The sequence below is a fragment of the Narcine bancroftii genome, chromosome 6 (assembly GCF_036971445.1).
Source record: "Narcine bancroftii isolate sNarBan1 chromosome 6, sNarBan1.hap1, whole genome shotgun sequence".
NCBI lineage: Eukaryota > Metazoa > Chordata > Chondrichthyes > Torpediniformes > Narcinidae > Narcine > Narcine bancroftii.
The window spans coordinates 97,866,862-97,893,662 of NC_091474.1; the positions used below are offsets into that span (position 1 = coordinate 97,866,862).

General features: G+C 40.5%; 1 protein-coding gene across 3 annotated transcripts in view; it reads right to left on the reverse strand.

Annotated features, from left to right (window-relative positions):
• Positions 1–23,903, reverse strand: part of LOC138736395 (NACHT, LRR and PYD domains-containing protein 3-like) — a 153,933-nt gene extending 130,030 nt beyond the window's left edge. For all 3 annotated transcript variants that reach the window (XR_011340256.1, XR_011340255.1, XM_069885867.1), the window contains exon 1: positions 23,557–23,903. The gene's annotated coding sequence lies outside the window, so the exon portion shown is untranslated. The remainder of the gene's footprint in view (positions 1–23,556) is intronic.
• Positions 23,904–26,801: the final 2,898 nt, after the last annotated feature.

Genomic DNA, 26,801 nt, shown 5'->3' on the forward strand with positions numbered 1-26,801 from the left:
AACACACATTTACTCAAGACATACACTAACTAGACACACAGACATACACTTTCTAAACATACACATTTGATATACACACTGGACACAGTCTCCACACACACACACACACACACACATACATATATAATCCAGACATCAAACTGTCTGGAAACACCTCAAGACACACACATTCTGGACACATGCCACACACACTAATTCTCTCCCTTGTAAAAGTCCAGAAACACAAACAAACTCTCTCTCTAGAAAAAAAACTCTCTCTAGATAAAAAACTTCAAAGACAGACAAACTCTCTCTCTCTGGAAACAACTCCAGGCACACACACACACACACACACACACACACACACACACACACACACACACACACACACACACACACACACACACACACACACACACACACACATGCACACATATCCCAGATTATGCACACACATAAACTAGCTGCACTTGCGCACAAATAGATACACACACCTTGGACACACACTAGACACATACTAGAGATAGCAACACACTCTAGACACACACATAGTTGAGACATACACTAACTAGACACACACACACACACACACACACACACACACACACACACACACACACACACTATAGACATAAGCATTAAAACACTAAACATACACACTTGATAGACACACTGGACACAGATTATATAATCCAGATTTAAACACACTCTGGGAATACACAGCCTCAATACACAGTTATCAGGCACATAAATGTTCTGGACACACACAACAGACACACACTCTCTCTCTCAAGACAAAACTCCAGACAGACAGACACACACACACACACACACACACTCTACAAACATATGCACACACACAACCTAAATGAACACAAACACACACATGCAAATACTAGACATACACGAGACACACACACTAGACAAACACACACTCAAGCTATACACATTAGCCACAAATACACACTCTAAACATACACACTATGCAACACACAAACACACACTTACTCTAGAAAAAACTCCACGCACAAACTATAAAAACACATGCACACACATCCTAGAAATACACCCACATAACCGAGATGCGCGCGCACACACGCACTCTCTCAAGAAACAATTCCAAAAGCACACACACTCTACAAGTGCACACAAACACACACACAACATAGAAGTGCACAGACATAACCCAGAAGTGCAAGCGCACACACACACCCCCACGCCCATGCCCTACAAATACCTGCAAACACATCCTTGAAATGAACACACATAACCTAGATGCGTATGCGCAGAAATATACACACACCCTGGACACACACACACTAGACACATACTCGAGATAGCAACACACTCTAGACACACATAGTTGAGACATACACTAACTAGACACACACACACTATAGACATAAGCATACACACTTGATAGACACACTGGACAGAGATACATATAATCCAGAATTACACACTCTTTGGAAACACACAGCCTCAAGACATAGTATTCAAGCACATATACATTCTAGACACACACTACTTACAGCACGCACACACACACAAGCACACTCTCAAGAAAAATTCCAGATACACACACACGCACACAGACTCTCTCTCTCTGTCTCCATGGAAACAACTCCAGAAATACAAAAACACACACAGACACACAAACACCCTACAAACACATGCACACACATCCTAGACGTACACAAGATAGATGCTCACACTCACAAACACACACACACTAGACACTAACACATACTTGAGATACCAACACACTCTAGACACACACCACACATACTATAGACATATGCATACACACTCCAAACATGCACACTCGATATACACACTGGACACAGACAAATATAATCCAGACTTACATACACTCTGGAAATACACATACTCCAGGCACATGCTTCAGGCATATTCACATTTTAGACACTGACACAAACACATGCATACTCTCTCTCTCTGGAAACAACTCCACACACACAGACACACACCCTACACAAACATGCACACACAAACTAGAAATGAACACCCATGACCTAGATGCACATGCGCCCAATCACACACACCCAACAAATGCACACACATCCTAGAAATGTACACAAGCTAGATGTTCACAAGCACAAACACACAAGTGCACACACCCCAAACACACACACTCTAGACACTACCACATACAAGACACACTAGACAGACATACTTGAGACATACACTAACTAGACACACACACACACACAGACTATAGACATATGCATACACCCTCGATGTACACACTGGACATAGGCATATATAACGCAGACACACACATTCTGGAAATACCCACCCTCATGACGCATGCTTCAGGCACATACGCATTCTAGACACAGACTAAAGAAACACACACTCATTGCCTCTCTAGAAAAGAAACTCCAAACACAAACCACATTGTACAAACACATGCACACACATCCTAGAAATGAACACAAGCTAGATGCTTGTGCGCACAAACACACACACACACACACACACACACACACACACACACACAAAAATACTGGACACCCGCACAGACAGGAGACACACAGACACATGCACACCCCCTCTAGAAAATACTCCACATTCGCACACATAAACACAAACACATACTCTCTCTTTCTCAGGAAACTCCAGGCATACACACTCAACCTACAAATACACACATGCTAGAAATGCACACACATAATCTAGATGCGCATGCGCACAAGCACTCACACACTCACCCTAGACATGCAGACGCTATACACAAACACATACTCGAGATAACACACTCTAGACACACATACACTTGAGACATAAACTAACTAGACATACACACAAGATAGACAAATGCATACCACTCTAAATATACACACTCGATGTACACACTGGACACAGATAGATATAACCCAGCCGTATACACATTCTGGAAACACAAACCCTCAAGACATATGCTTCAGGCACATACACATTCTATACACACTACACACACATACACACTCTCTAGAAAAAAACTCCAGACAGACATGCACGTGCACAGACAACACTCTCTATCTTATAAAACCTCCAGTCACAAACACACACACACACACACACACAGGACACTAACACATACTCAAGATACAAACACACTGTAGACACAGACATGCTTGAGACATACACTAACTGGACACACACACACTAAAGACAAATGCATAAATACGCTAAGCACACACACACTCGATACACACTGGACAGACACATATAATCCAGACAAACACACTTTGGAAACACACAGCCTCAAGACATAGTTTTCAAGCACATATACATTTTAGACACACCACACATATACAGTTGCACACACTCTCTCTATAAAAATTCCCAGACACACAAACACACTCTCTCACTCACTCTCTCTCTCTCTCTCTCTCTGGAAACAACTCCAGACCCACACAAACTCTGGTACAAATTCCAGAAACACACAAACACCCTCCAAACACATGCACACACATCCTAGAAATGTAAACAAGCTAGATGCTCATGCACACACACACACACACACACACACACACACACACACACACACACACACACACACACACACACACACACACACACACACACACACACACACACACACACACAAACTCTCTCTCTCTCTCTCTGGAAATAACTCCAGACACACACACACATACTCTGGTACAAATTCCAGAAACACATACACACATATACACACCCCACAAACACATCCACACACATCCTAGAAATTTACACAACCGAGATGCCCACAAATACATACACAGACACTAGACATATACTCGAGACAACAACACTCTAGACCCACACATACTTGAGACATACACTAACTAGACATACACACACTGTAGACATATGAATACACTCTAAACATACACTCTCGATGTACCCACTGGACACAGACACATATAACCCAGACTTACACACATTCTGGAAATACTCACCCTGAAGACAAAATGTTCAGGCATATACACGTTCAGGACACACTAGAGAAACACACACACACACTTTCTAAAAAAATTCCAGACACACAGCACACTCTACAAATACATGCACACACATCCTGGAAATGCACACACATAACCTAGATGAGCACAAGCAAAAACACAAAGACTTGACACACGCACCGACAGGAGACACACACACACAGTGTCGCACATGCTCTCTAGAAAATACTATACTTACACAAAGACATACTCTCTCTTGAAACAACTCCAAACACACACACCCTACAAACACATGCACACACATAACCTAGATGTACACATGCACAAGCACTCACACCCTACAAACACATGCACACTATACTAGAAATGCACACACATAACCTAGATGTGCATGCGCACAAACACACACACGCTCAACCTAGACACGCAGACACTATACACTAACACATACTCGAGATAACAACATGAGACACACACATACTTGAGACATACACTAACTAAACACACACGCACTAAACACACACACTCAATATACACACTGGACAAAGACATATAATCCAGACATTCACTCTCTAGAAACTCTCTAGAATCTCTCCCTATCTCTGGAAAGAACTCCAGACAACACACACACAAGCCCACACCCTACAAATACCTGCAAACACATCCTAGATATGCACACGCATACAAATATATACACACACCCTGGACACACACACACACACTAGACACATACTCGAGATCGCAACACACTCTAGACACACACATACTTTAGACATAAACTAACCACACACACACACACACTATAGACATATGCATACACACTCTAAACACACACACTTGAACACAGTCATATAATCCAGACTTACACACACTCAAGTAACACACAACCTCTCTCTCTCTCTCTCTCTGGTAACAACTTCAGACACACACACACACACACACACACACACACACACACACACACACACACACAGTAGACCCGCAGACAATCTGGAGACACACACACACTGGGCACACACACACTCTGGACAGACGTATAGAGTCCATCCTCACACACACACTCTCTCTATAGACATATGCCCATACTGTAGATACAATATACACTCGACACACATACACACTACATACTACACTGACACACAAACACACTGACACGCACTTGCTGAACACATACACTTCACAGTAATGCATAAGGCACCTACAGACACACACTTGACATGCAAACACTAACATGCCCACAAACTCACATATTGACACTCTCACGCATTGTCAACACACACAGAAATTACATACACTTTCTCACACACTTTTGACATACATACACATGTACACTGTAGACACAAATGCACTTTCAACACACACGTATAATACTTTGATATGTGTAACACCCCTATAGACATACACTTTCCGACACACATATGCTGAAAACACAAACACTGCACTCACACTGATATGCACTCACACAGACATGCACACTAGAGAGATAAACACTCACATGCACACACACACACTGGACATAATATTTTTGGCACACTCTCTAAACAGACAGACAGACACACACAAAGAATTCTCACACAACCTGGATACACACACTAGGTATACACACAATCTAGACATACACATATACACACACACACTAGACACAAGCACATTCAAGACATACACACTAATGTGACAGAGTATATGGAAGTCGACCTGGTCAAACCCCTTGTCGTTCATGCAAGAGGAGAGGACTGGCTGTCTAATGTTTCACTTGGAATAAGTGAAAACAAAAAGGAACTCTGTCGTGACCTGATAGAAAGACGCTATCATCTGGAGAACCCTGAAGGGGCAAGTTTTACCAGCAAGACACTGGAGTGGATGATGGAGGACATCAGATATGGATGTCCTGGAATAACAAATTTCTCTCTGAAAACTGACAAGAACCTTCCTGAGTGGTAACTATTTACCTTTCAAGCACCAAAGCCTGGTGAACTTTATAATATGCTTATAACTTTATAATGTGCGCGCGCGCGCACACACACACACACACATTCTAGACATTCACTCCCAACACATATTCGAGATACACATACACACTAGAAACACACAACATAAATACAGTCTAGAAGCACATACACTCTCCACACACACATACATACACTGAACACACAAACTACACTGACACGTGCACACTGAAACACACACATACTGGACATGCATTTGTGCATGCACACACACAAGCACAGTCTGGACACATGCACTCACACAAATTTTAGATGTACAAATCACACACAAGATGCACAAATACTAAAATGTTCACACAATGACACTTTTCACACACACTCATACACTAGACAAACAAATATTTCCGACACACACAACCTAATTTAAAACACACACATATCTACGCATACCACACACATAAGCACACTTCCTGCCACACAAATACATGACATACACAAGGCACAAACACTTCTGACACACACACACTCATTTGAAACACACACTCCACACATGCAACAATGAAACACACATTGACACACAAACACACAGAGCACACATAGACATGCATACTAGACACATATATACTGACAAACACAGATACAAATTCACACATTTACACACACGCACACTAAAATCACATACCAGACACATAAATATTGACACAAAATCATATTTTGACACTAATTTACACTATCAATATACACCCACTCTTGACAAGCATACACACTTGACTTGCATTCACTATAGACAGATACATGCACACACACACTAAACATACAAACTCTGGAAATGCACACAGATATCTTAGACACACATGCAAAATATACACACATACTGGAGACACCAACACACACATATTCGCGACATATACACACACTCTATACACACACATATTCGCGACATATACACACACTCTAGACACACACATATTCGCGACATATACACACACTCTAGACACACACATATTCGCGACATATACACACACTCTAGACACACACATATTCACGACACACTCTATACACACACATATTCGCGACATATACACACACTCTAGACACACACATATTCGCGACATATACACACACTCTAGACACACACATATTCGCGACATATACACACACTCTAGACACACACATATTCGCGACATATACACACACTCTAGACACACACATATTTGCGACATATACACACTCTAGCACACACATATTTGCGACATATACACACACTCTAGACACACTCACTGACAAAAGACAAAGGAGGAAAAACCCAACACCCAACCCCAACCAACAAATTTTCCCCTGCAACCGCTGCAACTGTGTCTGCCTGTCCAGCATCAGACTTGTCAGCCACAAACGAGCCTGCAGCTGACGTGGACATTTACCCCCTCCATAAATCTTCGTCCGTGAGGCCAAGCCAAAGAAGACACACACATATTCGCGACATATACACACACTCTAGACACACACATATTCGCGACATATACACACACTCTAGACCAGGGGTGTCAAATTCAAATTCACAGAGGGCCAAAATTAAAAACTTGGACTAAGTCGTGGGTCAAATTAAATATTTATTGAAAATTTTCAACAACATCTGCATGTTTTCTCTTCTTTCAACATATGTAATGTTAATATTTTTCTTATTAAAATAAATGTTTCATAATAGTTTTGGTCACACATGTCAAACTCTGGTCCACGGGCCAAATTTAGCCCACGATATAATTATATTTGGCCTGCAAGATCATTTCAAAAATGTATTAGAGGTGGCCGCCCTGCAGCGAGAGCCGATGCTGTTTTTTGGTAATGTCACCCCCACCATCCTCCCCCTTCATTGCACATCCTTCCCCATTGTAACACGAGAAATTGTAACATGAGAAGTCTGTCGATGTCATCAGCCGGCAAGCCAGTTGGAAGGCTCCCCGCACAACCAGTCACTTCTCCCACCTGTCGAGCGGTGCGGCGGATGGGCGAGCGCCTTTGATTTCCTGTCGGCGCGACGGGCATGGCAGGCTGCGCACGGCCCCCGGGCAGCATGAGCCCCACGCGACTGGCACCGGACGGCCCTTCCACAGCATGAGCGCATTTCTCCCGGTCGCCACGGCCTTCAGCGCTTGCACCCACGCGGACCCCAGGGACGGCTGGTTCGGCCCTGCACGTGAAGAGAGAGATGGTGGCTGTCTGCAAAGGCTGATCGGCAGCGCGCTGGGCCTGAGTGGGTGGGTAAGCAGGGGTGGGCAGAGGGTGAAGGTGAGGAGTAATGGGCAGGGAAAGTTATGGTGGTGCGAGGGGCAGTTAGAGGGAGGAATGAGTAGAAGGAGGGGTGGATAGGGAAGAGGTAAAAGGGGAGGGGCAGGGCGAGTAGGGGAGGGGTGATTAGAGGGTGAGAGACGGGTAACAAATATGTTAATGGTAAGAGGAAAGCTAGAGACAAAATTGGTCCCTTAGAAAATCAGAGCGGAAAACTGTGTGGAGCCTAGAGAAATGGGGGAGATATTGAACAGTTTCTTTTCTTCGGTATTCACTAAGGAGAAGGATATTGGGAGATGTGAGATAAAAAAAGCAAATTGGGTAAATATGGGGAATATAGAGATTACAAAAGGTGTAGTTTTAAGGCTTTTGAAGAATATAAAGGTGGATAAGTCTCCGGGACCAGACGGGATCTTCCCCAGGACATTGAGAGAAGTGAAGGAGGAAATAGCAGAGGCTCTGGCAGTAATTTTCCAAATGTCATTAGATATGGGGATAGTGCCGGAGGATTGGCGCATTGCGCATGTGGTTCCGTTATTTAAAAAGGGTTCAAGGAGGAAGCCTGGCAACTATCGGCCTGTAAGTTTGACGTCTGTGGTAGGTAAATTAATGGAGAAAATTCTTAGAGATAGTACTTATAAACATCTGGATAGACAGGGTCTGATCAGGAGCACTCAACATGGATTTGTGGGAGGAAGGTCATGTTTGACCAATCTGATTGAATTTTTTGAAGAGGTGACTAGGAATGTGGATGAGGGTAGCACAGTGGATGTTGTCGATATGGACTTCAGTAAGGCCTTCGATAAGGTACCACATGGAAGGTTAGTTAGGAAGGTGCAGTCTTTAGGTATAAATTTTAAGATAGTCAAATGGATTGAACATTGGCTGAAAGGGAGAGGCCAGAGAGTGGTAGTGGATAATTGTCTGTCAGGTTGGAGGCCGGTGACCAGTGGTGTGCCTCAAGGATCTGTATTGGGCCCATTGTTGTTCGTTATATACATTAATGATCTAGATGATGGGGTGGTGAATTGGATTAGTAAATATGCAGACGATACTAAGATAGGTGGAATAGTGGATAATGAAGAAGGTTTTCAAGGATTGCAGAGGGATTTGGGCTGCTTAGAAAAGTGGGCTGAAAAATGGCAGATGGAATTTAATGCTGATAAGTGTGAGGTGCTTCATTTTGGTGAGAAGAATCAGAATAGGACATACGTGGTAAATGGGAGAGCATTGAGGAATACAGAAGAGCAGAAAGACTTAGGAGTGACGGTACATCGTTCCCTGAAGGTAGAAACTCACGTGAATAGGGTGGTGAAGAAGGCTTTTAGTATGCTGGCCTTTATCAATCATTGCATGGAATATAGGAGTTGGGAGGTGATGTTGAGATTGTATAAGACGTTGGTGCGGCCTAATTTGGAGTTCTGTGTGCAGTTCTGGTCGCCTAATTATAGGAAGGATATAAACAGAGTGGAGAGAGTGCAGAGAAGGTTTACCAGAATGTTACCTGGGTTTAAGCATCTAGAATATAGGGAGAGATTGGACAGATTAGGTCTTTATTCTTTGGAGCGTAGAAGGTTGAGAGGGGATTTGATAGAAGTATTTAAGATTATGAAAGGAATAGACAGAATGGATGTGGATAGACTATTTCCGTTAAGAGGAGGAAAGATTAAAACAAGAGGACATGAGTTAAGAATTAAGGGGCAGAGGTTTAGAGGTAACATGAGGGGGAACTTCTTTACTCAGAGAGTGGTAGCCGTGTGGAATGATCTTCCGGGAGAAATAGTGGCGGCGGAGTCAATTGTATTATTTAAGAAAAGGTTGGACAGGTATATGGATGAGAAGAAGATGGAGGGTTATGGGCATTGTGCAGGGAGGTGGGACTAGAAAGGGGTGTTTGGTTTGGGGCGGATTAGAAGGGCCTAATGGCCTGTTTCCGTGCTGTAATTGTTATGTTATGTTATGTTAGAGGGAGGAACAGGTTGAGGAGAGAGGCAGTAGAGGGGCGTGTATAGGATGGGGTGGGTAGAGGCAGAGCGAGTGGAGTGAGGGGTGAGTAGAGGTTGGGTAAAGGAATGGTCAGGTAGAGGGATGGTGGGTCGAGGGTGAATAGAGGCCTAGAGCCTGAGGAGTGAGCAGGAAATGCTGAGTCCTGATGCAGGCCAAAATGGACACAGCCTGTGAATGCTGACTACATCTCCACAGGGACCAAATAGGTTTCCCTCAGGTCAAGCAAAGGGTGAACTTGAGCTACCTACTCCTGACCTGTAACATTATCCTCCTAAAGTTATATCCTAAAGTTTAACATTACATATGTTGAAAGAAGAGAAAACATGCAGATGTTGTTGAAAATTTTCAATAGATATTTAGTTCGGCCCTCGACTTAGTCCAAGTTTTTAATTTTGGCCCTCCGTGAATTTGAGTTTGACACCCCTGGTTTTGGTTAAACTCTTTCCAGAAAAAGCATTAACAAATGAATTAATCAATAAATAATATTTCTCTATAGCCTTTACGCTCCTTTTAAATGTTTTTTTGTTCACAAGCCAACAAGTCAAAAAAATAACAACTTGCTTCAATAACAAACAGGTTTGTCTTTTAAAATGATGAACATATAGTCTGCCTCCCACCTGTCTTGAAAGTTCCTGTTTTCTGTCTTTCGTTTGGCCATTTTTCGTAAGGGGTTTATTACATGTGAGTTGGGCGACAGGTCGCAGATGCTAATGAAAGTAAAGAGGAGGTGGGGTGATTAGCGGGCTGACGGGCCAACGCATTTGCAAAGCATTCTGGGATTTGTAGTATTACCTGTGCATGCGCTATACTGGCGCGGCGGCCAGCGGGCCAGCTCTAATACATATTTGATATGATCTTGCAGGCCAAATATAATCATATCATGGGCCAAATTTGGCCCGCGGGCCTGAGTATGACATGTGTGCTCTAGACACACAAATCACACACGTGCACACATACTCTAAAAACACAGACAGTACATACACAATCTGGACAGGCACGCAGACATATTTAGACACACACGCCAGACACAGGCACATATTCTAAACACACACACACACTCCAGACACAGATACACTCTAGAAACAAACACACTCGAGGAACACAGAGTCTAGGCACCAATTAACTATAGTCAAACACAGACATACTCTAGAACCATACACAATCTAGAATAGCAAACTATAAACACACATACACACTCTAGAAATACATACATTCTAGACGCACATCCTTGGCATACACACTGACCTATTCACACTGATATACACACCTTGACACATATGCACATATTGATACAACTCGCACGCTGACACACAAACTCAATCTAGACACACTCTAAACAAAGTACACAAACACATTCTCTAGATACATACACGTGATCTAGACGGACATACTGCTAGACGCACACACAATCTGTACACACACACTAGAATCATATGCATACATAGATACATCAATGCGAGAGGTCTGGAAGTTTCATACATCTCTGTAGCTTGCTAGAAAAACAGAAAATGTTGGAAATATTTAGCAGGTCAGGCATCACCTCGACAGAGAATTGAAGTGAATTGGGTCAAAGACCTTAATCAGAACTATCTTTCCAGCATTTTCTGTTTATTTTTCAATTTCTTGTGTCAGCATTTTATCGATGTTAATTTCTGTACAAACTGGATACTAGATACTAAGTCGTGGGTCAAACTAAATATTTATTGAAAATTTTCAACAACATCTGCATGTTTTCTCTTCTTTCAACATATGTAATGTTAAACTTTTTCTTATTAAAATAAATGTTTAATAATAGTTTTGGTTAAACTCTTTCCAGAAAAAGCATTAACAAATGAGAAATAAAATATTCAACTACTCTTTGGCAATGAACACCATCATTACTTCAAGATACACAAAATCAGTGGCAATAAACACAGTTTTGGGATTGAAGATATATGGAATGAGAGAAGGTCAATAGGACTAGAGAAATAATGGTCGGTACAGAATATAAGGTCCAAATGGTCTGTTTTCTGTGCTGTTGCATTCTATGTTTCTATGGTTCTTGACAGAAACATAATCTAAACACAAGCACACTTCATACACACACACACACACACACACACACACACACACACTCCAAACACAAACATGCACAAGACATAAATACACGCACCGGCACATACACTAGAAACACATACAGACAAAGTCACACTCTCATACACTGGACTCACATAACCTCTCGACATAAACACTCTCTAGATAGACACACATACATTTACATATAAACAATACACACACTCGAGAGATACACACTTCAGTCAGACACTCCCTAGGCACATATGCGCACATTCGAGAAACATACAAATAACCTAGATGCATGCGCACACACACACAGGCACACGCAAACAATTTAGACACAGGCACATGAGAGAAGCATATTTCTGGAAGTAGACATTTTAAAACCAGAAGAAAGTAAAAGAAAATTCCATTCTTGTTACATTTCGAATGTAACATACATGAAATAATTGAACTTTGTCTATCGTAAGGAAGAGAGAATCGCACCCCTCACAGAAATGAGGCCCCAGTATTGACCATCCTGTGAGTAAGACAGGTTTAAAAAACAGTGGCATCTATAGAGAGAGGTGCTGTTCTGTATTGTATTATCTTTAACCTAGGAGATTGTGACAGAGTATATAGAGGTGTTGGGAGATAAATTGGGAAAGGTTTGTTAGAGCACACAAACACATTAAATCACAGAATTTTTGCAAGAGACTTTGCAAGAATGCTCAGACTCATGATGGACTGCTATTTGAAAAAGGCAACAAATGTCTGGAAAAAAGCATTTACTGTCTGGAAGGTCATGTGATCTTTAGAGGCAGAAAGCAGAAAAAAGCAGGCTTTGCTCTGAGACTCAGAGGGAGTGAGAGAGAGAGAAAGAAACAAACATTGGTTCCAGAGGGACAAGCTGGCAAGCTTTGGAAGACGGCCTGGTCAAAGGAGAGGACTGTTTCCCTTGGAAAAGGATAAACAGAAAGGAACTCTGTGGTGACCTGAAAGAAAGAGGTTATTATCTGGAGAACCCTGAAGAGGGCAAGTTTCATCAGCAAGACACTGGAGTGGCTGATTAAAAAGGAAACATTTGTGGACGTCGTGGAACAAGAAAAACTCTCTCTCTGAAAACCAACAAGAACCCTTCTGACTGGTAACCATTTACCTGTTAAGCACCAAAGCCTGGTGAACTTTATTAATGTTAACTTCTATGCACAGTACAAGAATTGTCTGCAACCAGTGAGATTGGACTGTGAACCAAAGAACTTTGCTGAACTTACACACACATTTCACACACGTGCGCTTAGAATTAGAAGGGGGTTAAATAGGTTAAGTGAGTCAATAAAAATAAGTTAAAGTTTGATTCTATTTTCATGTCAAAGATAATTAAAAGCAACTTTTGTTTAAGTAACCCTTCATCGTGGTGCATATCTATTGCTGCTGGGTTTTGGGGTCCTCTGGACTTGTAACAAGATACACAAAATCAGTGGCAATAAACACAGTTTTAGGATTGAAGATAGAGTAAACAGAAAACGTATGGTTATGTGTTACTCCTGGAAAAATGGAAATGCAGAATAAGTGGCTTTTGAAGGAGGAAAACAACTTCTGATGGCCTCTAATAAAAGAGGGCCTTAAGACTGATATAGCAAAATATGCTAAGGCTGGGGTTATGATTAAATTCAAAGTTCAAAAAAATTGAGGAAGATTTTCAAGACTTCCATCTTGATGTAGGACAATATAAAGATACAGTTAATAAAACTGAAGATTCCTTGACAGCTTGGGAAGTTCAAAGGGAAGATCTTTTACAGAAAATTGATTTATTGGAGAATCAAAGTTGTAGGAACAATGTAAAAATTGTTGGGTTGCCTGAAGATTTTGAAAGTCCTAATCAAGTACAGTTTTTCAAAGATGAATACCTGAAGTTTTAGGTCCTGAAAATTTTCCTAACTGTTTGGAACTTGATAGAGTTCATAGACCTATTAGAAGAAAACCGTTTCCAGGACAGACACGACACTCTACTTTCATGAGATGTTTACGTTATCAAGATAAAGAAATGATATTAAGATTGACAATCCAAAATGCTTTTGGAAACAACAATGTCCTTTAATGATTTGAAACAACACAATATTCTTTTATGCAGATTTGAGTCTGACCAATGTTAAGAGAAGGATAGAATTTAATCTAGCAAAATCTGTTCTATGGAAAAAAAAGAGGATAGAATTTAGAATTTAATCTAGCAAAATCTGTTCTATGGAAAAAAAGATATAAATTTGCCTTTCTTTGCAATCTTTTATGGAGAATTTCAATCACTGTTTTTTGCTGCTGAAGATGAAGCTTTGATGTTTGCTAATTCATTGCCGAATAATAAACAAGATGGTAATCAAAGTAAGCCGTTTCAACAAGCTAAACCGAGTCAAGATAAATCATGAGATGGATCTCAGATGCTGGAATGTCGTGAATCGATTGAGATTGATGATGATCGACTGACCAATCAGTACTTTTTTTTGTTTTTTTTCCCTTTTTTTTAGGGGTTTCTTTTTCTTTATTAGGAAATGTTAATTACTTTTAGAAACTGTTGTGGAGCTGTGATCTGCAGGGATGGGTGACGTGAGTAATGTACTTTTAGATATACAATATGTCAGAGAATAACTTGAATTTTGTAAGTTATAATGTGAATGGGTTCGATAACGCAATTAAGAGGAAGAAAGTTTAATTTATATTTAAAAAGTTGAAAGTTGACATTGCTTTTTTAAAGGAGACTCATTTCACTGAGAAAGAACATCAAAAATTAAAAAAGGAATAGGTTAGTCAAGTTACAGCTTCATCCTTTAATTCTAAAGCGAAAGGAGTTGCTATTTTTATTAATAAGAAGTTAACTTTTAAATTGCAATCCACAGTTACTCATTCCGCAGGAAGGTTTGTTTTAGTAAATTGTCAAATTTATTTGGAATTTTGGACCATTATGAAATGATGAGAAATTTATTCAGGATTCTTTTCTTTATCTTGCAGAACATATGAGAATGTGATAGCTGGTGGTGATTTTAATTGTTATTTATATTTATATTTATATTTATATGCACCATTTCATCGGATGCAAGGATCAACAATGAGATAGACAACAGACTTGCCAAGGCATATAGCGCCTTTGGAAGACTACACAAAAGAGTCTGAAAAAACAACCAACTGAAAAACTTCACAAAGATTAGCGTATACAGAGCCGTTGTCATTCCCACACACCTGTTTGGCTCTGAATCATGGGTCTTCTATCGGCATCATCTACAGCTCCTAGAACACTTCCACCAGCGCTGTCTCCGCTCCATCCTCAACATTCATTGGAGCGACTTCATCTCCAACATCGAAGTACTCGAGATGGCAGAGGCCGACAGCATTGAATCCATGCTGCTGAAGATCCAACTGCATTGGGTAGGTCACGTTTCCAGAATGGAGGACCATCGCCTTCCCAAGATCGTATTATATGGCGAGCTCTCCACTGGCCACCGTGACAGAGGTGCACCAAAGAAAAGGTACAAGGACTGCCTAAAGAAATCTCTTGGTGCCTGCCACATTGACCACCGCCAGTGGGCTGATATCGCCTCAAACCATGCATCTTGGCGCCTCACAGTTCGGCGGGCAGCAACCTCCTTTGAAGACCGCAGAGCCCACCTCACTGACAAAAGACAAAGGAGGAAAAACCCAACACCCAACCCCAACCAACCAATTTTCCCTTGCAACTACTGCAACCGTGTCTGCCTGTCCCGCATTGGACTTGTCAGCCACAAACGAGCCTGCAGCTGACGTGGACATTACCCCTCCATAAATCTTCGTCCGCGAAGCCAAGCCAAAGATATCCATTATTGGATAAATCGCTAAAATCAATAACTAAAACAAAAACTGCAAAAAGAATTTTAACTTTGATGAAAGATTTGAATTTAGTTGATATTTGGAGAAGATTAAATCCAAAGGAAAAGGATTATTTATTTTATCCTTTCAAATTTGACTCTTATTCTAGAATAGGTTTTTTCTTAATTTCAGTTCAATTTCAGGAAAAGATAGAATGCACCCTTGAGACCTGAAAGAACTAGCAGTTGAGATTGTGGGGGAATTGGTAATGATCTTTCAGCAATCAATAGTTTCTGAAACGGTCACAGAGGAGTGGAAAAATTCCATATAGCTTTCGAGCACCAAAGCCTGGTGAACTTTATACATGTTAAAATCTGTGCAAAGTATAAGAATTGCCTGCAACCAGTGAACTTGGAAGAATGAGAAGTGAGATTGAACTATAAACCAAAGAACTTTTCTTAAATTTACACACACATTACACACACGTGCACTTAGAATTAGAAGGGAGTTGTTAATAGTGATAAGTTAAAGTTTGATTTTGTTTTAATGCTTAAAGATAATTAAAAACAACTTTTGTTTAAGTAACTATTTGTCGCGGTGAATATCTATTGCTGCTGGGTTTCGGGGTCCTTTGGGCTTGTAACAATACAAAAAATGTTTGACATCATTTGACGTACTCATTGAAATTTCAGAGAATGGGGGGAAATCTCATTGAAGCATTTCACACGTTGAAAGGAATGGACAGAGAAGATGTAGAAAGGTTGTTTTGCATGGTGGGAGAGTCTAAAACAAGAGGGCACCACTTGTGGATTGAAGGGATTTTTTTTCAGCCAGAGTGCTAAATCTGTGGAATTCATTGCCACAGGTAGTTGTGGAGGCCAGGCATTTAATATAAAGACTTATAAGTTCATGATTAGTCAGGACAGTGGGGCTAGTGGGAAAATGGATCAACTGATAATTAAATGGCAAGAAGACTCAATGGGCTGAATACCCTTTGTCTGCTCCTACTTCTTATGGTCTAATGATGCATACACACACTGCACGTGCATTTCAATACAAGAATATGGAAACGTACAATCAGATTATACTAAATTTGAATGGCTAATGCATCGTATAATGTGCCCTCTATAATATTTGGGACAAATATATATTTTTCCTTTATCTGCCCCTGTGCTCCAGAGTTTTAAATTTGCAATCAAATTTGATTAAAGTGCACATTCCAGATTTTATTAAATGTTATTTGTATACATTTTGGTTTGACCATGGAGAAAATACAGCATTTATTTATGTACAGTTCCACATTTCCTGGCTCCATAATGATTGGGACATTTGGCCTCAGAGATTTGATTACTCAGTTATGTTTAATTGTTTCATTGGTGCAGGTATAAGAGAGCTGGGCTTGCATCTATGTTTTTGATCACCTTTGGAGTCTGTAGCTGCCATTTTTCAACACGAAAAGCAGAGTTGTGCTAATGATCGTCAAAGAAGCCATTAGGAGGCTGAAAAACCAGAATGAAATAGTAATAGCCATCGCACAAACCTTAGGGTTACAAAAATCAACAGTTTGTAACATCATTAAGGAAAATGAGCATACTGGTGAGCAAAGGGACTGGTAGGCCAAGGAAGACCGCCACTGCTGATGCCAGAAGAATTCTCGTCATAATGAAGAAAAAAACATCCTCTAACGCCTGTCCAACAGATCAGAAACATTCTTCAGGAGGCATGTATGGATGTGTCAACAGCTATCGTCGGAAGAAGACTTCATGTACAGAAATAGAGAGGCTACACTGCAAGATGCAAACCACTAGTTAGCCACAGAAACAGGATGGCCAGATTACAGTTTTAAAAGAGCTCCAGAATTCTGGAAAAAGGTCTTGTGGACAGATGAGACCAAGATTAACATGCATCAGAGTGATGGCAAGAGCACAGCATGGACATGTAAAGGAACTTTCCAAGAACCAAAGCATACCACCTCATCTGTGAAACATAGTTGGTGGGGGTGTTATGGCCCAGCTGCAATAGGAATGGTAGCAAAATGAATTCTGAGGTATGTAGAAACATCTTATCTGCTCAAGTTCACGCAAATGCCTCCAAACTCCTTGGATGGCACTTCATCCTGCAGCAAGAAAATGATCCTAAACATACTGCTCAAGCAACAGAGGAGTTTTCAAAGCTAAAAACTGGAAAATTCTTGAATGGTCAAGTCAGTTACTGATAGAAATCTAATTTAGCATCCCATTCATATGTTGAAGAGAAAACTTAATGGGACAGTCCCCCAAAACAAGTAGGAGCTGCAGTAGAGCCCTGGCAGAGAATCACCAGAGAAGATACTCAACACTTTGTGATGTCTATAAATCACAAGCAGTCATTAAATGCAAGGGATATTCGATTGAGTACTAAACTTGACTACTTTAATATACATATCATTGCTACTGTATACCCCAAATGATATGGTGTCCTGAAAAGAGGGGATTATGATGAAAAAGTGTTGTAATTTCTACATCGTCAAACCAAATCGCACACAAATATCCTTTAATAAAATCTGGAATGCGCACTTTAATCAAATGTGAATCGTTCGATTAAGAATTTACAACTGTGGAGCATAGGGGGAAGTAAAGGAAAAAAATCTTTGTCCCAAACATTATGGAGGGCTCTGTAAATATATAGCGTCTAATATTTATGCAAAATATTATACGTGTCCAATATAAAATCAATGCATCATACAAAGAGATATAAAACATAACAAATGTACAATATAAAATATATAATAGATACAATGCATAACACAAATATGCAAATAAAATGTACATGTACAAGATGAACCTAAGCAAGGAAGTAAGCTAAAATGCAGTACCACAAGGGTAATAATCTCTGGATTATTGCCTGTACCATGCACCATTGAAGGTAGGAAAAGGAAGTTATGGCAAAAGAATGTGTGGCTGAGTAGAATGGTACAAGGAGCAGGGGTTCAGATTTGTAGATTTTTGTCATCACTTCTGGAGAAGGCATGACCTGTGCAAAAAAAACAGATTACACCTGAATGGGAGGGGAATTAATATCCTTTTGGGTAGCTTTGCGAGAGCTATTGGGGAGGGTTTAAACTAGTTTGGCAGGGGAATGGGAACAGGTCAAAAGATATACAAGTAGATACACTCTTCAACGAGATCGTGGGGAAGGAATAGCAGTCAATAGGGTAAAGCTACAAGCGAAAGATTAAAAGGATTTAATTTGGTGCACTTTGCAAACAAAATTTTAAAAGGTGATGAATGAAAGTTGTGTATTTAAATTTCCACAATTTAAATACAGTGCAACTCCAATTATTTGAAATTGGTTTCTCCAAAATCCTCAATTATCCAAAACATTTTTTAAATTTTGATAAAATGAGGATATCTGAAACAAATCAAAAATCTTCAGTTATCCAGAATATTTTCAGAGCCGAACTGACCAGGGATGTCAGGCTGCCAGCAGCAACACAGGCCTAAATGGGGGGGGGGGGGGGGGGGGGGTGTCGATGATCAGCAGTGGCCAGCATTTTTTTGCTGAGAATTAAACATTATTTTAATGCTTAAAAAGCTTCCCCTTATTGTTTAATCACTGTTACAAGTGATTTGATGTTGCAACTGGGCTGTTTTTAAAAAAATGACCATTTCTCCAAAAAAGTCATTTATCCAACATAGGCCATTTTGGACAATTGGAGTTATTTTGTAATAAGGTTGATGATCTAGTAACAAAGCTGCAACTTGACATTGTGGCCATCACTAAGTCATGGCTGAAAAAAGACCACAGCTGTGATCTACATATCCGTAGATTCACAGTGCAATGGAAAGATAGGAAGACAGGCAAAGGGGATTGGGGTGGTTTTCCTGGCTGAAAGTGAAATTTAATACTTGAAGAGAGAATATATTGGACCAGAAGATACAGAATCCCTGTGGCTAGAATTAGGAAACTGTAAGGGCAAAAAGTCTCTGATGGGAGTTGAATACAGACATCCAAGTAGCAGTCAGGATATGGCATGCAATCTACAGAGAAAGAGAGAGAAGACATTGTCAATGTGACAATACTCATGAGGGATGTCAATATGCTGGTTAATTAGGAACTCAAGATTGGTGCAAAATTCCAAGAGAAAGAATTTATCAAGTGCTATCAGGGTTGTGGCTGTGCTGACCAGAGAAATTTCAATTCTGGATTGTAATAAACATAGCTGATAAGGAAGATGAAGGTAAAGGAACCATTATGGGGCATTCATCATTATAGGATAGAACTTGCCCTGCAGTTTGAGAGGGAGAAACTAAAATCAGATGTGTCAATATACCTGTCGATTAAAGGGGACAACAGGCCAAGATTGGAAAGGCACACTAGCAGGGAGACAGCAGAGCTACAATGGTTGAAATTTCTGCAAGAAATAAGGAAGGTGCAGAATAGACCCAAAGTAAAAGCAAAAGAAAGGGCATAAAAAGCAAAAAAAAAGTGGGATGAGTGAGATCTGCGAATATTTTAAGTGTACAGAAGGCAATTAAGAAGGAAAAGATAAACTTCGAAAGGAAGCTAGCAAATAATATTAAAAACTTACTACATGATTTTCAAGAATGTTAAGAGCAAAAATAGAGGCAAGAGTAGATATAGGACAAATATAAAAATAATGCTGGAGATATTGTAATGGGAGACAAGGAGATTGGCCAATTAAATGAGCATTTTGCAACAGTCTTCAGTGTGGAAGACATTAAGGCAGTACCTGAATAGTCAAAGCATCAAAAGGTATGGGGAGAAGGTAGCGGGTGAGGATGAGTGGGAGAATAGATGGAGTGGGACAGCAGACTTAAGAGGCCAAATGGCCTACCTTTCTCCTATATCCTGTTTTCCTTTTCATACAAAATTCAGAAAAATATTTATTTGCAATATTATAGATGTATAATATAATAAATATACAATATAAATGTAAAATATAACATAAAACGAATGTACAAAACAAATGTATGACATACACATATAATGTACAATATAAACAATGCATGTAAATATATGTGACCAATATTTAAATAAGACCACAAGTCAATATTGTCATACAATCAGGTGACAATAATGCTGAATCTGTTCATTTATTGTAAAATAAATGTAATGAATGTATAATATACACTTATAATACGCACAATGGAAAGTCCATTTATATAAATAAAAATAAGAATGATGTAAATGTCAAAGTCCATCAGCTTCAGGTTGAGATTCTAAATTGGAGAAAGACCAATTTTGAAGAAATGAGAAAGGATCTAGAATGCCTGGATTGTTTTCTGGCAAGGCTGTGTGAGGTAAGTGGAGAACCTTCAAAGGTGAAATTTTGAGAATACAGAGTCTGTACGTTCCTGTCAGGATCAAAGACAAGCGTAGAAGACATAGAGAGCCTTGGTTTTCAAGGGATATTGGTTATCTAGTTTGGAAGATGAGAGGTATAAAAATCAGGAAGGCTAAAAGACACGAGGTTGCTTTGGCAGTCCATGAAGAAAAATCCTAAAGGTTTCTACAGGTAGATTAAGACAAAATTGGTCCCCTTGAGATCAGAGTGATCGGCTTTGTATGGAGCCAAAATAGATGGGGGAGATCTTAAATGGATTTTTTCCTCAGTATTCACTCAGGAAATGGACAGAGTCGTGGGAAGTAAGGAAAACAAGCAGTGAGGACATGGAACCTATACAGATTAAAGGAGGTGGTGCTTGCTGTCTTAAAGCAAATAAGGGTGGATAAATACCCAGTGCCTGACAAGATATTCCCTTGGGCCTTGAAGGAGGCTAGTGTAGAATTCAGAGGTTCTGACAGAAATATTTAGCTAAAGGTGTGGTGCCCAAGGATCAGAGAGTAGCTCACATTGTTCCATTGTTTAAAAGTAACCTTGGAAATCATAGGCCGCTGAGTCCAATGTCAGTAGTTGGTAAATTATTAGAAAGTGTTCTTTGGGTCATCAAATAAAAGCTCTCACAACTGGAGGGAGAACACATGCTTTTATTAGCATAACAAAAGGTCTCAGTAGGGTTCTGGGTCTAGGCAGGAAACCTAGGTTATATATGTGTAGATGGGGGTGGAGCAGCCAGCCATCTGCACAACCCATCATAGTGAATCTCAGTTCACAGCATTCTCCCCTTCCTACAGAATTAGGGCCTGTCGATGAAGACAGAGAACACAGACTCAGCACAAACAAAAACCTGGAGAAGCGCCTCATCACCAGTGGGCCTTGGGCTCCTTGGGTCTCCTGGTCCCCTCGTAGGGAAGGAATGGTGGGTGGTAAGGTCTCCTGTTCTATGATGGAGGGGTATGACTCTTCCTTCTGAACCAAATCTCCTGAGGCCCTGATTGGAGAGAAAGGGTTCTGGAACCCATGGGTCACCAGAGGGAATGGATTCTCTGTCTTCCCTGCCATCTAGGTACTCCACATAGGCTAACGTTGGATTGCCGTGGAGTCAGTTTTGCTTCACCTCATGTGCTTTCTTAGGAAGACCGGACCTGGTATGATGAGCCCAGTTCCCGACGTCAATCACCATTCAAAATGGAGGAAAAGCTGGTCTACTCTGGTCGCTGTACAGAGTAGCGACTGAATGGAGTGGAGCACTAGAATTTGCTGACTCCAAATACAAAGAGAGAAAATATTTTCATCCCCAAGGTTACACTAAACTGCTAACTTCAAAGCACAAGTCCAGAGAGAAAACATCAAAGTCATACATGGGAGTATCAGGATATCAGATTGGAGAAGTTAGACAGGATGAGGTTGGAGGAACCATAGTGATGAATGATTTATTATGAAACAGGCCAGTGACAGGAAGATGTGTAATTCAAGGAAAAATGATAAGAGTACCATGACCGAGAATGTCAGTGTAAAACAAAATAAATAAACCACTTGTGTAGGAATGAGGAGTCATAAGGGTACACGGAAGGTGTTGATTAAAACAACAGAATGTTCTGGCCTGGGAGATTAAGATGGGAGGTCTACACCAAAGATAATTGCAGAGCAGGAAATTGCTTGAGATAAATCTTAGGCAAGGAGCCTATCAAAGAAAGCTGACTCTTGTTCGGTGTAACAATGTTGATCTATATAAACAGAAGAGACTGGACAGTAGGAGTCAGTCTTGGGGAATAGCTCACCAGAAGGTGACCTATGAACTAACGACTGAACCAGAGCTCTGTTAAGCTTTATTCTTGTGCTGTGTAATAAACTGATTGTGAAACCGAATACCTCCTCCTATCACTTCATTCAACGAGTATGCTGGACTCAGACGACAGACACATAGACCAAATTGAGGGTAGGGTTAAGCTAGAGTCCGACAGCACCCAGACGTGTGAAGCCGCTCTGTCCCCACCGGCGCCACTTCCTCTTCCTATTTTTCACGTATCTCCTCAAGCCACAAAAACACCTTTACCACAATTTCACTTTTTCACCACCTCGCAGTTTCTAACTTCTTGGACACGTTCCAGACATCCTCCCACACGCTCCTCACAGCCCAAGTCCTTGCCCTCTCGTTCACCCTTTTACTCACCATCTATCCCCAAGCACCACTTCATTTTACGAAAGGGTGAGCGAATCGCGCGTCTCCGTTCGCGATTGGTTCGCATGAACGCCAATTAGCCGGGAAGGCGGGCCCGCCCTTTAGATTCTCCGCGTTCATTGGACGCCAATCACCCGTCGGCGTATTGTCCCGCCCATCGGTTTCTCCACGGCAACGGCCTTGGCCGCTGTTGCCCATGTCGCTGGAAGCCGTTTCAACCTGTTGCCGTCTGTTCGTTGCTCAGTTCAACATTCGGCATTTTGCACAACGAGGATTAAGTGGAAGCTTCATGATGAAGCACCAACCAGGTTTCATCAGCCCCCGCTCTCCCTACCCCCCCCCCCCTCCCCCACACACGCTCGCTTTGCTTGGTCATTGCGATGCCTTACGTTGGGCCTGACGCTGTTCCCAGGGCGACGGTGTGGGGGAGGGGGGTGGGGTCTGTGTGCCTGGAGGATGTGTGTGATGGGGGGGTGTATGGGAAGGGGTGTGTGTGGAGGGAGGTGTGTACGCGGATGGAGGGGTTGTGGATGCGTGTTTGGAGTGGGTATGTGTGCGCGCGCGAGTGGAGGGTAAAGGGGTGCGGCGTGGATGAGTGTTGAATTGCGTACCAGAGATTTGTGGTGTTTTTCTCTATATAAATATGTTCATTTAGGAGAGATCAGTCAGAAAAGGAATCAATGTTTTTGGAAGCATGTGAAGTTCACTTTCAGGTTTATTGTGCTCTGATTATACATATACCTGAAGTAGGTATATTATGATGTGTTGCATTCATATTGTACTTTTATATTCTAAATTTATATTAAACTCTGAGTAGATGTAATCATACATTCTTTGGCTTGGCTTCGCGGACAAAGATTTATGGAGGGGATAAATGTCCACGTCAGCTGCAGGCTCGTTTGTGGCTGACAAATCCGATGCGGGACAGGCAGACACGGTTGCAGCGGTTGCAGGGGAAAATTGGTTGGTTGGTTGGGGTTGGGTGTTGGGTTTTTCCTCCTTTGTCTTTTGACAGTGAGGTGGGCTCTGTGGTCTTCTTCAAAGGAGGTTGCTGCCCGCTGAACTGTGAGGCGCCAAGATGCACGGTTTGAGGCGATATCAGCCCATTGGCGATGGTCAATGTGGCAGGCACATTTATTTTTAATTTTTTTATTTTTTACACTATAAACCACATCGATCAAGATACATACATTTTCCTTTTCAAATAAATACAGTGTCGTTTTCTCCCCCCCCTCCCTCTTCCCATCCCACCCTCCCTACCTCCCCTCCCTACCTCCCCTCCCATTCATTTAAAGTTCAGAATCTAAGATACATTAAACCCGTCAAACAATGTTGTCACTCAATAAAAACAAACAAGAATTTCCACTGAGTCAATTCTTTTCATTCCCTTCTCCTTCTGTCATTTTAGGTGGTAGATGTCCCCGGTAGATTTTCTCTATTGTGTTTCATGTATGGCTCCCATATTTGTTCAAATATTGTAATATTATTTCTTAAATTATATGTTATTTTTTCTAATGGAATACATTTATTCATTTCTATATACCATTGTTGTATTTTCAAGTTATCTTCTAATTTCCAGGCTGACATAATACATTTTTTTATACAGCTAGGGCTATCCTAACAAATCTTTTTTGTGCACCATCCAAATCAAGTCCAAATTCTTTGTTTTTTATGTTACTTAGGAGGAAGATCTCTGGGTTTTTGGTATTTTACTTTTTGTGATTTTATTTAATATCTGGTTTAGATCTTCCCAAAATTTTTTCACTTTCTCACATGTCCAGATTGCATGAATTGTTGTTCCCATTTCCTTTTTACAGTGAAAACATCTGTCAGATACTGATGGGTCCCATTTATTTAACTTTTGAGGTGTAATATATAGCCTGTGTATCCAGTTATATTGTATCATACGTAACCTCGTATTTATTGTATTTCTCATAGTTCCTGAGCATAACTTCTCCCATGTTTCATTCTTTATCTTTATGTTTAGATCTTGTTCTCATTTTTGTTTAGTTTTACTATTTGTTTCCTCGTTCTCCTTTTCTTGTAGTTTAATATACATGTTTGTTATAAATTTTTTGATTATCATTGTGTCTGTAATCACATATTCAAAATTACTCCCCTCTGGTAACCTCAGACTGCCTCCCAATTTGTCCTCCAAGTAGGATTTCAGTTGGTAGTATGCCAACACTGTATCGTGAGTTATATTATATTTATCCTTCATTTGTTCAAAGGATAATCATTTATTTCCTGAAAATCAATTTTCTATTCTTTTGATCCCTTTTTTCTCCCATTCTCTAAAGGAAAGGTTATCTATTGTAAAAGGGATTAGCTGATTTTGCATCAGTATTAGTTTTGGTAGTTGGTAATTTGTTTTATTCCTTTCTACATGAATCTTCTTCCAAATATTGAGCAGATGATGTAATACTGGAGAATTCCTACGTTGTACCAATTTTTCATCCCATTTATATAATATATGTTCGGGTATATTATATCCCCTATTTTATCTAGTTCTAATCTAGTCCAATCTGGCTTTTCCCTTGTTTGATAAAAATCTGATAGGTATCTTAATTGTGCGGCTCTATAATAATTTTTAAAGTTTGGCAGTTGTAAGCCTCCTTGTTTATACCATTCTGTTAATTTATCTAGTGCTATCCTCGGTTTCCCCCCTTTCCATAAAAATTTCCTTATTATTTTCTTTAACTCCTTGAAGAATTTCTCGGTCAAGTGTATTGGCAATGCCTGAAATAGGTATAGTGTCCTTGGGAAAATGTTCATTTTAATACAGTTTATCCTTCCTATTAGTGTTAGTGGTAAGTCTTTCCAATGCTCTAAGTCATCCTGTAATTTTTTCATGAGTGGATAATGATTGAGTTTATATAGATGGCCGAGATTTTTATTTATTTGTGTACCTCAATATCGTATTGCTTGCATTTGCCATCTGAATGGTGATTCTTTCTTAAATTTTGAGAAATCCGCATTATTCATTGGCATTGCTTCACTTTTATTTGCGTTAATCTTGTATCCCGACACTTCTCCATATTCCTTCAATTTCGTATGTAATTCTTTTATTGATATTTCTGGTTCTGTTAAGTATACTATAACGTCATCTGCAAATAAACTGATTTTATGTTCCTTGTCTTTTATTTTTATCCCTTTTATTTTATTTTCTGTTCTTATCAGTTCTGCTAGTGGTTCTATGGCTAACGCGAACAATAAGGGCGATAGTGGGCATCCCT